Source organism: Giraffa tippelskirchi, chromosome 9, assembly GCF_054371585.1.
Source record: "Giraffa tippelskirchi isolate mGirTip1 chromosome 9, T2T-mGirTip1v1.2.pri, whole genome shotgun sequence".
Classification (NCBI taxonomy): domain Eukaryota; kingdom Metazoa; phylum Chordata; class Mammalia; order Artiodactyla; family Giraffidae; genus Giraffa; species Giraffa tippelskirchi.
In genome coordinates this window covers 143,807,425-143,819,442 of record NC_137283.1, presented here as the reverse complement: position 1 = coordinate 143,819,442, position 12,018 = coordinate 143,807,425, and the positions used below count along the sequence as shown (strand labels likewise).

The following is a 12,018-nucleotide window of genomic DNA, read 5'->3' as shown; positions in this document are numbered from 1 at the left end:
ATCTTTTTTTGAAATTCCTCAGGATCAAGTTGAAGGGTTTGCTTATGTTCAAGTAAGTTAAAATTGAATAGGGTTGTACCATGGCTTTAGGACTGGTAAAAGAGCCAGAGTGATGATTCAGAAGCTGAAAATAGCTCTACATTTTATGCAGTCAAGTAAAACTCTGTACCTTGGCCTTCCTCACACCGGATGAGAAAGGAGTTGGAAGTTATTCCACCCCCAGCATGCCACTAGGGGTGACTCGCTGGGCCCTGACGAACTACCGCCTTAGTGGAGCATGTGTGGCTGGAAGGATCACCCTGATGTACAGGGTGGATTAGGGTTGAGTGACCTCAACTCGTATTCATTTCCTCTGGAGGAACGCTCACAAGGCCCTCTCTGTTCTAAGGAGCATTTATGCAGTGCGGGTTCTCACGGAGACACCCAGTCACTTGTTGGCCCATAGGTGCCATGTTTCCTTGTGATGCTTACTTCCTTGAAAGGGCTTCGGTTTATTCACAGCATCTATCCTGGTCCTGAGGAATCACATTTTAAGATTACAGAAGGGAGAGTAACAGATTGATTTTTCTTTACTCCCTTCCAGAGTTTTCTTTCTTTGTTTTCTGTATGTTTTTATGCAAAAAGCTATACCGTAAGGGGAGGAGGAGAGAAGATAATTAATTCCTGAATGAACTCCCATTTTTGTTGAGTGTGCATGCATGCGTGCTAAGTCACTTCAGTCATGTCCGACTCTTTGTGACCCCATGGACTGTAGCCCACCAGGCTCCTCTGTCCATGGGATTCTCCAGGCAATAATTCTGGAGTGGGTTGCCAGGCCCTCCACCAGGGGAATCTTCCCGACCCAGGGATTGAACCCATTTCTCTTATGTCTCCTGCATTAGCAGGCAGATTCTTTACCACTGAGCCACCATGGAGCAAGTTGGGTCAACTTTTCTGGGTAGAACATTCTAGGACCGAGCGCTGAGTCATCTTTGTGACAGAGTTGGAAGCCTCACTATAAGTTCTCGTTCTACTTACTCAAAATGAGACTCTATGCTGTGTCCTGTCAAATAAATAAAACTGTCAGGTTATAATTAACATGAGGTGCTCCTCTAATTAAACAGAATTGATGGGAAATATCTGGGAGGATATTAGCAATGGAACAGTGATGTTTGCATTTCAATGATCTTAATTACCCCTTAGACTTAATGCCCTGTTATGATGGACAGGAGAATGTCACATCTCTCTTAGCCCTATTGTTTTAGACAGTGGCTGCAAGCTGAAAAGGACCAGAGTGCATTAACTTGCATTGTGGTGTCTGCTTTTGCAGACAGAAGGTTTGGGAATGTATATTCTTTTCTTTTCTCCCCCCCCACTTTTTTTTTTTCCTTCAAAGGAAATTAAATCACATCCCTGACAGGAGAGGGTAAAATCTCTGAGCAGACCTCCCTGGTGCTTAGAATTCACAGACTCTACCCTGTCCCAGTTTGCTATTATCCTAAGGCAACACACTCCCCTGCTGCTCTTTGCGTCTTTGGCTGCTCGCCAGCCTCCCAGGGCCTCCAGCTTTGATGTAAGGAGCAGGCTGTCCTCAGGCCAGGCTGTTGTTGCTGCCCCGGCCTGGGCTTCATGCACCCACAGTGCCGGGAGGGACGACCTGTCTCACAGTACACATTTCAACAGCCCAAGTCATCATCAGGGGTTTCTAAGCCTCCCGAGGCAAAGGGAATTGCCTTTGTGTTGCCCCAAGTGGCTGCCCCCAGCTGCTCAGCTGGGCTCTGCCTCTGCTGGTTCTTGGTGCCCGTCCTTGGGGGAGGGCCTCTCTGCCCGCCCAGGGGAAGACACCAGCTCTGCCAGGTCGGCTGTCAGTCTGCAGGGCCTCCTTGGCAGGGCTCAGGGGAACCGACCTGACGAGTTGAACAGCCTCCTCTGGGGACTGTGCCTCGACCTTCATTTGATCTAGACCTGGCAGCCCGGTTAGTGAGGACATCAATTCTGGCTTGGGAGATCTCTCTTTCACCGAACCTTTTTCCACAGTGGTCGCAGGCTTGCAGTTAGAAGTCAGTGCTGCTGTAAAGTTAACTCTTAAAACCACTGGCAAATATGGGTGGGTGTTTCTAAAAGTAGGTGGACGCATAAACACAAAGCATTATAAGGAGAGATATGAGAGAAGAAAACATGGGGTATGTCTTATGACTAAGCAAAAGGCCAGATCCAAACCAGAGGGTGGTGGGTAGGGAAGAGAGAGAAGGAGAGGGAGAGGATATGCCTCACTGATGAACTGTCTTCAGAAGGGCCAGTTCGATTCAAAGAGAAATGGTCTCACAAAACTTAAAGCAGAGCATGTCTTGTGGTAGTTTAGAGGACACGGTACCTTGCCCAGGATCTTCACGGTATTAATAACAGCATCTCCCAAAGAAGGGGGATTTCTTACTTTTGTTCTAGTAAAATGCATCCCCCAAATAAACCTCGTCACCAGCCATTATTTATTTGTTTGTAATAAGTTTTGTCCTGTTCCAAGTACTTTTGTTTGTCCTCATAAAGTAAATTCTTTTTCTAATGAGAATGTATTACATTTTCAGCAGCCAAGTATGAAAAAGATTATTAGTTCTTTCTTTTTACAGTAGATGGGGAGTGCTGCTTTCACGATCCCTGACCTAGTTAGGGGAGGACACCTGAAAGGGTTCAGAATAGAAAGAGGAAGAGATTTGTAGAAGATAAACCTCGTGATCTTATTAGGGCATGTCCGTTTGCCTTCTACTTAGTGTTTTCCAGCCATTCATGGTTAACAGTCTCATCGTAATCTCTGTTTTTTGTCATCATGAGTGTATGCCTATGTGGGTTAGGTTGGGAGAGTAAGTAACCACTGGTGCATCCTGAATGTGTGTGTGTGTGTGTGTGTGTGTGTTCAGTTGCTCAGTCGTGTCTGACTCTTTGCAACCCTGTGGACTGTAGCCCACCAGGTCCATGGGATTCTCCAGCAAGAATACTGGATTGAGTTGCCATGCCTTCCTGATCCCAGGGAGCAAACCCAGGGCCTTATTTAGCACAGCAGTAGTGATGAATGTATCTTATCATATTCAAGTTTACAGACTTTGAACTTGGAGAGTTTTGCCATAATTCAATACCTAAATTTCATCTTCTAGCAAGCACAGAGAAGTTTTGTAGGACAGAAACATAAAAGGCACAGTAGTTGTAATTAAACCACAGTCATGGCTTTTAATATTCACATGAAGTGTAGTATTTGCAAGTAGCCTACATATCTTTTCTTACTTTTTATGATAAGGTGATAAGGTCGAAGGGCTTCCCATCCCGCTAGTGGTAAAGACCCTGCCTGCCAATGCAGGAGACATAAGAGATGCAGGTTCGATCCCTGGGTTGGGAATATCCCCTGGAGGAGAGCATGGCAACTCACTCCAGTATTCCTGCCTGGAGAATCCCATGGACAGAAGAGCCTGGCAGATAACAGTCCATAGCATTGCAAAGAGTCGGGCTCAACTGAAGCGACTTAGCATGCACGCACGATGAGGTTGACAGTGCCAAAGACAGAACTGGAACTTGATGAGTGTTGACCTGCCTTGGGACTAAAACAGTTTCTCTTTCAAATGCTTTCTTCCCTCCTGCAGCTTACAGGTACCCTCGTCTCTCTATAATTTTTTTCAGTTAAGTTTAGAGTTCGAATAGCCGTGTTTATATTGACCCTTGTAATCCTCTGTTCCTTTTCTGTTGGATCAATATATCCGACCTACTAGGGGTTGGTGAGAAAATCTCTTTAAGGAGATTTTTTTGAAAAAACCCAAAGCCCTCAGATATAATTCATTAATAATTTCATTCTGTTTCTGGATTGTTTTCTTCCCATTGTCAGCCAGTGTGGGAGAAAAAGGAAGAATATTGCTGGAAGTGAGGGTGTTGTGTGGGTATGTGCCATCCAAAAGTATCTTCTAGGAGAAAAAAGTGTTTATTTTTATAATAAAAGTAGACTCTGAATAACAGGAAACACTCTGAATAACAGAAAATTATTAATTCTATTACAGTGAAAAGTTCTATCCTAATGCTGTTAAAATCATTCATTATTAAAGACATAGATTAATCAAAGGCATACACTACATAAATATGTGTTTAGTCACTCAGTTGTGTCCTTCTCTTTATGACCCCATGGACTGTATGTAGCCCGCCAGGCGCCTCTGTCCATGGAATTCTCCAGGCAAGAATACTGGAGTGGGTTGCCATTCCCTTCTCCCGGGGATCTTTCCAACCCAGTGATCAAACCTGGGTCTCCTGCACTGTGGTCAGATTATTTACCATGTGAGCTACCAGGGAAGCCCAAATATATATACAAAAATGATACCTTTGTGCTACCAGGCTTAAACCTATCAAATGTCATTAATGACACATGATATTGCCAATGAAGAAAATGTAAGACTAAAACAAGATTTCCTGTTGCTTTACTGTCTCAAAACAGCATTGTAAGTCCCAAGTGTACACATTTTAAACAAAGTCAGAAGTTCCCTAAACTTGGTTGAAATGAATTCTGGTTAAAATTTCTAATGATGATATTTACAGCTGGAAAGCAAGTGATGTAGTTTTCTCTTATAGGAACTTAAACCCTTCTAGAATTTCCTTTTCTGGCCCCCTGATCTTTCTCTATCCACATCCTCCCAACTGCAGGCTCGACCAAGTCTACCTGGCTCTTTGAAACCCCTTGCCACTATTCCAGCCCTGTCTGATCTCTTCCTGTTTTCACTTCCTATTATTCTAGAATCGTTACTACACTCTTTAGCATTTATTACTTAATTTTTTTAAAAAATCGTTTCTTATGGGTTTCTTATAGAACTTCCCTGGTGGCTCAGACAGTAAAGTGTCTGCCTACAATGTGGGAGACCTGGGTTTGATCCCCGGGTCGGGACGATCCCCTGGAGAAGGAAATGGCAACTCACTCCAGTACTCTTGCCTGGAAAATCCCATGGACAGAGGAATCCATGGGGTTGCAGAGTCGGACACGACTGAGTAACTTCACTTTCTTTCTTATGGGTTGCTGCTGCTGCCGCTGCTAAGTCACTTCAGTCATGTCCGACTCTGTGCAACCTCTTAGACGGCAGCCCACCAGGCTCCGCCATCCCTGGGATTCTCCGGGCAAGAACACTGGAGTGGGTTGCCATTTCCTTCTCCAATGCATGAAAGTGTAAAGTGAAAGTGAAGTTGCTCACTCGTGTCTGACTCTTCGAGACCCCATGGACTGCAGCCTACCAGGCTCCTCCATCCCTGGGATTTTCCAGGCAAGAGTACTGGAGTGGGGTGCCATTGCCTTCTCCTCTTATGGGTTAGCTCAGGGCTAATCATACACACTTGGTTATCTCCTCTAACACTTAACTCATTGTTAGGTGCCTTGCAAACATTTGTAGTTGTTGATTATTATTTCTGTTGTCTGGGAGTCAGTAAGCCATTGTGATTGACTAGAGCCTTGCTTCTTAAAGTATGGACCTCAGGCAAGTATATCAGCATCTCCTGAGAACTTTAAGAAAGTTGGACCCCACCCAGACCTGTAGAATCAGGGTCTGCATTTTAACAAGCTCCCCTGGTGACTCTTATGCAGCATAAAGTTTTCATAGCCCTGTTGAAGAAGGTCCCTCTTCCTGGGTGTGGCAGCGACCCCCATGGTCCTTCAACTAACTTTCCCTTTCTGTCACTGTTGTATTTAGGTATCTGGTTGTAACTGAAAAGAAACTGCACACTCTTACTGTAACAATGAGGTTGTAAGTATGGTCTTTACATGGAAACTGTACCATTTAAAAGTGGCTGAAGGGCTCCGTTTCCATGTTCAGGACTGTATTTGTGTTCTGATTCCAGGCAAATGCTAGATCCAAATCATTAAAATTCCTTTAAAGGACCTCTTTTAAAATTCTCAAACTGAGGAGCAAGAAGTATGACTTCCTTTTCCTTAGTTACCTTTTTTTTTTTTTTACTTTGCACTTGAAGTGCTTACACCCACTCAGCTTGCTATTTTGAACTCTGGGAAAGCAAATTTGTGGGCATCTTGCAGTCTTTCAGGAAACAAGGCTCAGATTAAGTATTTGCCACATTTTCTACGTGTTTTTTTCTTCAGGAAAGTGGAGAAGCACATCATTCATGCTTCCACTCAATTTGACACAAAGTGTGACTTTCTAAGTGTGGATGGAAAATAGCTTCTGTCCTTATTTGCCTACCTTCACAAGACAGATGTTTCTGCCTACTCCCTTCCCATTCCTTCTGTATGGCCTTCTCCTCCTTCTTCACCATAGTCTCTACAGTTCTAGATTTCATAACATATAAGACTTTTTAAGAGGATCTAGGTTTGTTAAATCAAGATAATGTGTGGATTTAATTATGATGTATTACTATAACAATATGTGGACTATTCTCAGTCAAGTTTACATTTAAAATATTTCATTTAATTTAAGTCATTTACATTTCCCTATCATTTTTTTCTCTCTCTCTCTTTTAATCCAAACCTATTTCACAGAGAACAGAAATCAGGGATATTGGTCAAGATGGAGGGACAAGAGGAGGGTATTAGGTAACCTCAGTCATTCAGCTTCGTTTTAAATGAACTCAGGGCTTTGTCCTGTAAATATACTAAGAAAATAAAGTGGTTGCTGGAGCTGTTATTTTGTGGTGCTTGTCTCGTTTACAGACAGGTTATTTTCATTTTTTTGAGACAATTAAGATGTTTTATTTAAGATAAGACTTAAAATACTTGTCTTGTATTTCATCAGTGTTCACCTACACGTACAGGGTATTATTCAGGGGACTTTGTGAGGAATTAATGCAGCTTAGTAGCTGGACTTGAGAATGAAATATTTCCAAGCAAGTGAAGTGGAAATGAGGAAAGACACAACAGGAAAAGACATGTAAATGCTTATTGAATATAAAGGTTGAAAGGTAGTAGATAGAGAGGTGCATATAATATATTTTTTTCACATGAGAAAACAAAATATTGAACAGATGTTTATATTTGTGATTCAACACAATTCTTTTCAGACTGTTAATGAGAATTGTTTGGGTATGGCTGAAAATGGAGGGTGGAAAATGCACTTAATCAAAGAATATAATCTGGGAAAATAGGTGAGGGTTTCTCAAGTGTATGTGTTCACACAAGGAAATATCAAGTAATATTTGAAAAAAAGAGACCAGGGAATAGCATCTAATATATTCAAACATACTGTATATTCAAACTGTATATTCAAACAAACTATGAAACAATAATTAAAACTACCTAATGCACACACACAAGTTATGTAATAATGCACATGAAAACTATATTACACAATGCCAATCACATAACACTTGCTAGGTCTGAACAAACATTCCCTTTTAAATATGTAGATCAAGGTAGGAAATTGAGGAAGCCAGAAATTAACTCATAATAATACAATCTATACATAAAATACAACATACCAAGCTTAGTAAGCAGGATTATGGGAGCCCGGGATTTGTCAAAATCTTTGAATATATTCCTCACACTGAAAATCCAAATACACTGCCAGACATATTAGCTGGTGAATATCCAAAAATAAACTTATGGGACAATTTGTAGAAAATTAATGTATTTATTATATTGAAGGCCATTTAAATGCATATAAAAATTAAGACTTAAAAATAGTCAAATTATATGAATAGAATTATATTAAATTTTATATTAAAGATGAAACACAATAAAAGTATTTGAAAATATGAGATTAATTATGATTGCAATTAAAATAGAAACATAACTCTGAAATGCCATTTTATATTAAATAAATAAAAAAAAATTAATCACATGCCATGGTGAGGAAGTTTGGTGAAAGTAGAATGCTCATATGTTGCTGATGACTTTATAGGTCATTTCAATCTCTTCACATCCATATGGGTTTTTTATGAAGGCCATAATACATTCATAGCCTTTGATTTAATAATCATATTTTTGTTAATGTTTTAAGGAAAAAGTTGTGTTTCTAGTGTTAAAAATAAATGAGATATATGTATGGCTGTGTCCCTTCACTGTCACCTGAAACTATCACAACATCATTAATTGACTGTACCCCAATACAAATTTTTTTGGTGTTAAAAAATAAGTAAAATTAAAAAAAAGTCAAATGAGGATATTTGAAATACTCCCACATATAGGAATGATTAAGGAAATGGTAAAGTAAGTAAGTATGCAAACCCTATGGAATATGATGTCATGTCCAACTCGATAGACATGAGTTTGAGCAAGATCCAGGAGTTGGTGATGGACAGGGAAGCCTAGCTTGCTGTAGTCCATGGGGATCACAAAGAGTCAGACACAACTGAATGGCTGAACTGAACTGAACTGATGGAATATTATATGGCTGATAAAAATGTGAACTTTGTGACTTATGTGGAAATATAGAATGTGTTCATGAAATGTTAAATGAAAAAATAGAATGCGTAATTATGCATGAGATGCATGAGAGTGTTATGAGAGCATCTTTGTGAAAATACGCTTTGTTGTTATTGTTTAGTTGCTAAGTCCTGTTCAACTGTTTTGGAACTTGATGGACTGTAGCCCGCCAGGCTCCGCTGTCCGTGGGTTTTCCCAGGCAAGAATACTGAAGTGGGTTGCATGGGGGCAAATAAAAAGTAGATTAGATTTTTTTTTTTTAATGAATCTGATTATTTTTGCATGGTAGAATTAAGGGTGTTTCTCTGGTTAAAAATGTCTTCAATGTTGTTATGTATTTATAAGGAAAAATAATATTTATGACCCAGTAAAGCAGCTGTGCTAGTAACTCTGGCTGTTAGGACATTGCTTTCCAAATGTTATTTTGGAGCTCTGCCAAAATATGCCCAAATATCTTGGGTATATAAGAGTCTCAAGGTATTCTCAGTCTCTTTATTCTTCTTGGCCAGTATTTTATTAAGTTTTCAAAGAAGTAGTTTGACTGTAACTATGCTCAAGAGGGTAGTGTGACACCGGTGGTATTTGTGGGCCTATTCTCACTCACTTTGCACCCAGTATCTTCCCTTCCTAAATTGAGACGTGCCTTTAATGTTGTTGGTGCTCAGTAAGCTCCTGGTCAAGATTATTGAACTTCTGCTTATGGAAGGCAAAGAAGCTCTGTGATGTAAAGGGGAAAATGGTGGAAGAGTAGTCAGGAGACCTCCCTACCGGCTGTGGCCCAGGGCAAGTGTCTGCAACCTTCTGGGCCTCAGCCTCATCCTCAATGCAAGGAGGATGCTCCATGACCTCTAATCCATAGTACAGGGCTATGAAGACATTACAGTTCACAAACTTACTCCAAAGTGCCCTTCGTTCCCTTCAAGGGTAGTTTTCCATGCTCCTGAGAGAGTAATTTACTGTGTTCACTGTGGCAACAGCTTGGACAGCTGAAGTGTTCTTGGAGTAGCCGTGTCAATTCAGGGAGCATGGTTCCTGTCTATTACATGGGGAACCATTCAGCCAGAGAAAGTCACTCTAATCCAGCATTGTAGGTATATGGATTTATTACACAAAAATGATTAAACTAGGCCAATTGGTGACAAGCACAATCAAATATTAGCTAATGATAAATTACTCTATTGTTTAGACCACATACTTGACAGAAATACAAAGTTCAAATGTATTTAGATTTTCTGATGGAGCCCAAATACCACTGACTGAAGTGGAGTTGTTTTTTATTTTTGGTCTTGTTTTCCTTTTTTCCTAGTGTGGTAAGGCAGGCAATTAAAACAAAATGAATGTAAAGAGGTGTAGATTCAACTGCTTTCATTGGATTACAAAATTATTTTAGGTAGGTGCTACTGCATGGTGTAAAAATTATAGGGAATCAACCATCATCTCTCAGGTGTTAGTCATTTCTAAGGAAATGAACATTTCTAAGGAATGTTGTATCGTGGTTTGCAAACATGGGGCTCACTTGTTACACAGGCAACATATCTGTACCTTCTGTGTACATTGGGGCAATCATTTAACTAAGTCATCCATACATATAATTAATATATTTTGTACTTACTGCTTTTGAAGCTTGGTAGGGAGCACTCATGCTGAAAAATTCCTAAATAATTCAAAATCACTGGCCACTCAGATAGTCCTAGTTAGTTTGAAACTAGAGCTTACTTGCTATATTGTGAGCGAAAAACCTAAATAAGATACTGGCTTGGTGGCCAACCACGAAATGATGCAAGAAGTGAAGCAAGAACTATGAATACATAATTTAAGAAAAAAATATTTCATCTGAATAATGAACAGAGCGATGGTAGATCTAGACACTTGTACAGGTAAGACATTATACATTGAAGCATCAATGAGGAAAGGATTCTTAGGATCTTCAAGTCATTCTGTATCATGATGGGCAGTGCCCTAGGTTTTTCCTAGAAAGTGACTAACCTAAACAGTATGATAGCATGAAACCATCATGTAAGAACCCAGAGATGATAGGAAGCTAGCTACTGAACATTGTTTGAAAGCACCTTTGTATAACTAACTCTTTCATAAAGGGCCTGGAAAAGTACCAAAAAATATTTCACAGCTCTTAGATACTCAATGTGAAAATTATGTGCATTGTACCATTTAGCATTTCATTGTTTAGGTGCTTTATTTGTTGGTCCAGTGTAAATAACCAAACTATTTGACATTTGTCTTGTCATAGCTATGGCAAGAACCCTAGAATAATAATTAAGGCTATTTAGCACCATTAATGAGGACCATATCCAAATGAGTTTCCTAGATAACTACTTCTTGAATAGAAGCAAGACTAGCATCTAGACATTGGTTGTCTTGGAAGTGAAACCATATTTCCCATGGCTACTGGGGATTTCTACTTAGTATTATTATTACTATTTGTCTTCTCCACTAGCAGGAACAATTTTCTTTTGTTTTGTTGGAGCATCTACCTTCAAATAGTGGGTAACAAATCTATTTAAACCTTTTTTTTTTTTTACAACTGAGATAACTCAGTTTTTCTATTAACAATATGTGTAGTGGGACTCGGGGAGTGACAGTATGTGGTTAATTCCAAATTGCATTATAAAAATTATATATTTATGATCTTACAATAGGTTTTTAACTTTCACTGGAATATAGTTGGGTCTTATGTCCTAGAACTTTGAAGTTACTTAATCAACCCTGGGGGGACCTGATTCAGAAGTAGCTAGAAACTGTCCAATTTTCTCACTCTTCTGCCCAGCCTCCCAGATTCCCATTTATCTTAGGTTCTTGTCAGTTGAGATATAGCTTTGCCTTCTCTCAAACTTTCTCTCGAAGCTAAGGTAGCAAGTTAATATTTGAGCTTCAGAAAAAACACATCTATGGGTAAGATGAATAGAATTAACTGATATTACTTATGAACCATAATTAAGCTGTTTATGGGTTTTTACTAAACACTTTCTGTGGGAGACAGGTGTAACAGTCTAAGAATGATTTGGAAATTTATGCTAGTGAATTCTCCCAAATGATCTATCTGGGTATTCATTTATATTCCTCAAGAGAGATTGCCTATAACTAGGACTTACCTGCTGTAAAGAACTGCAACCTCCACATTTTCATTGCATCAGTAAATTAATAAGAATCAATGAATAGAATTCCAAAGTAGCCAGTTACATCTTTTCCTCATCTCCAATTTTACATATCCTAACTGACATTATATAGTCATCACTTCCGTGCACCAGTCAGTATTGAAAATAAACTCTTCTGCTCTCACACATTGTTATTTTATTGCTTTTTCTGTGCCTGAACATTCTTTCTATTTTCAAACTGGAAAATTTAATCTAGTTGCCAGATGCTTTTGTTGTTTTACAGTTTTAAGTAGCACAGTAACTTAGAATATATAATAATAATAATCTTGCTTTGATTTCCATGTTACTAATATATAGATCATATAATGCACCTCTGGTTTAAATGCTATCCTTTGTTGTGTTTTTTTTTCTCTTTCCTCAATAGGTGGAGTCTTTGAATTTTTTAAAAGACAACAGTAATCAGATCTACTTGAAAAATTAAGTGAATTGATTTGTTTGGAACACTCTTTGACCAATTCTTCAACATTTAGCCACTGGGTAAGTTGA

The 12,018-nt window shown here is 39.4% G+C and overlaps 1 protein-coding gene across 8 annotated transcripts in view; it reads left to right on the top strand.

Moving 5' to 3' along the window:
• HIVEP2 (HIVEP zinc finger 2) overlaps nt 1-12,018 on the top strand; it is a 294,756-nt gene that overhangs the window by 189,751 nt on the left and 92,987 nt on the right. For 7 of the 8 annotated variants that reach the window (XM_081530968.1, XM_081530974.1, XM_081530975.1 and 4 more), the window contains one exon: nt 11,897-12,009. The exons of the other annotated variant lie outside the window; for it this stretch is intronic. The gene's annotated coding sequence lies outside the window, so the exon portion shown is untranslated. The remainder of the gene's footprint in view (nt 1-11,896; nt 12,010-12,018) is intronic. 8 annotated transcript variants of the gene reach the window in all.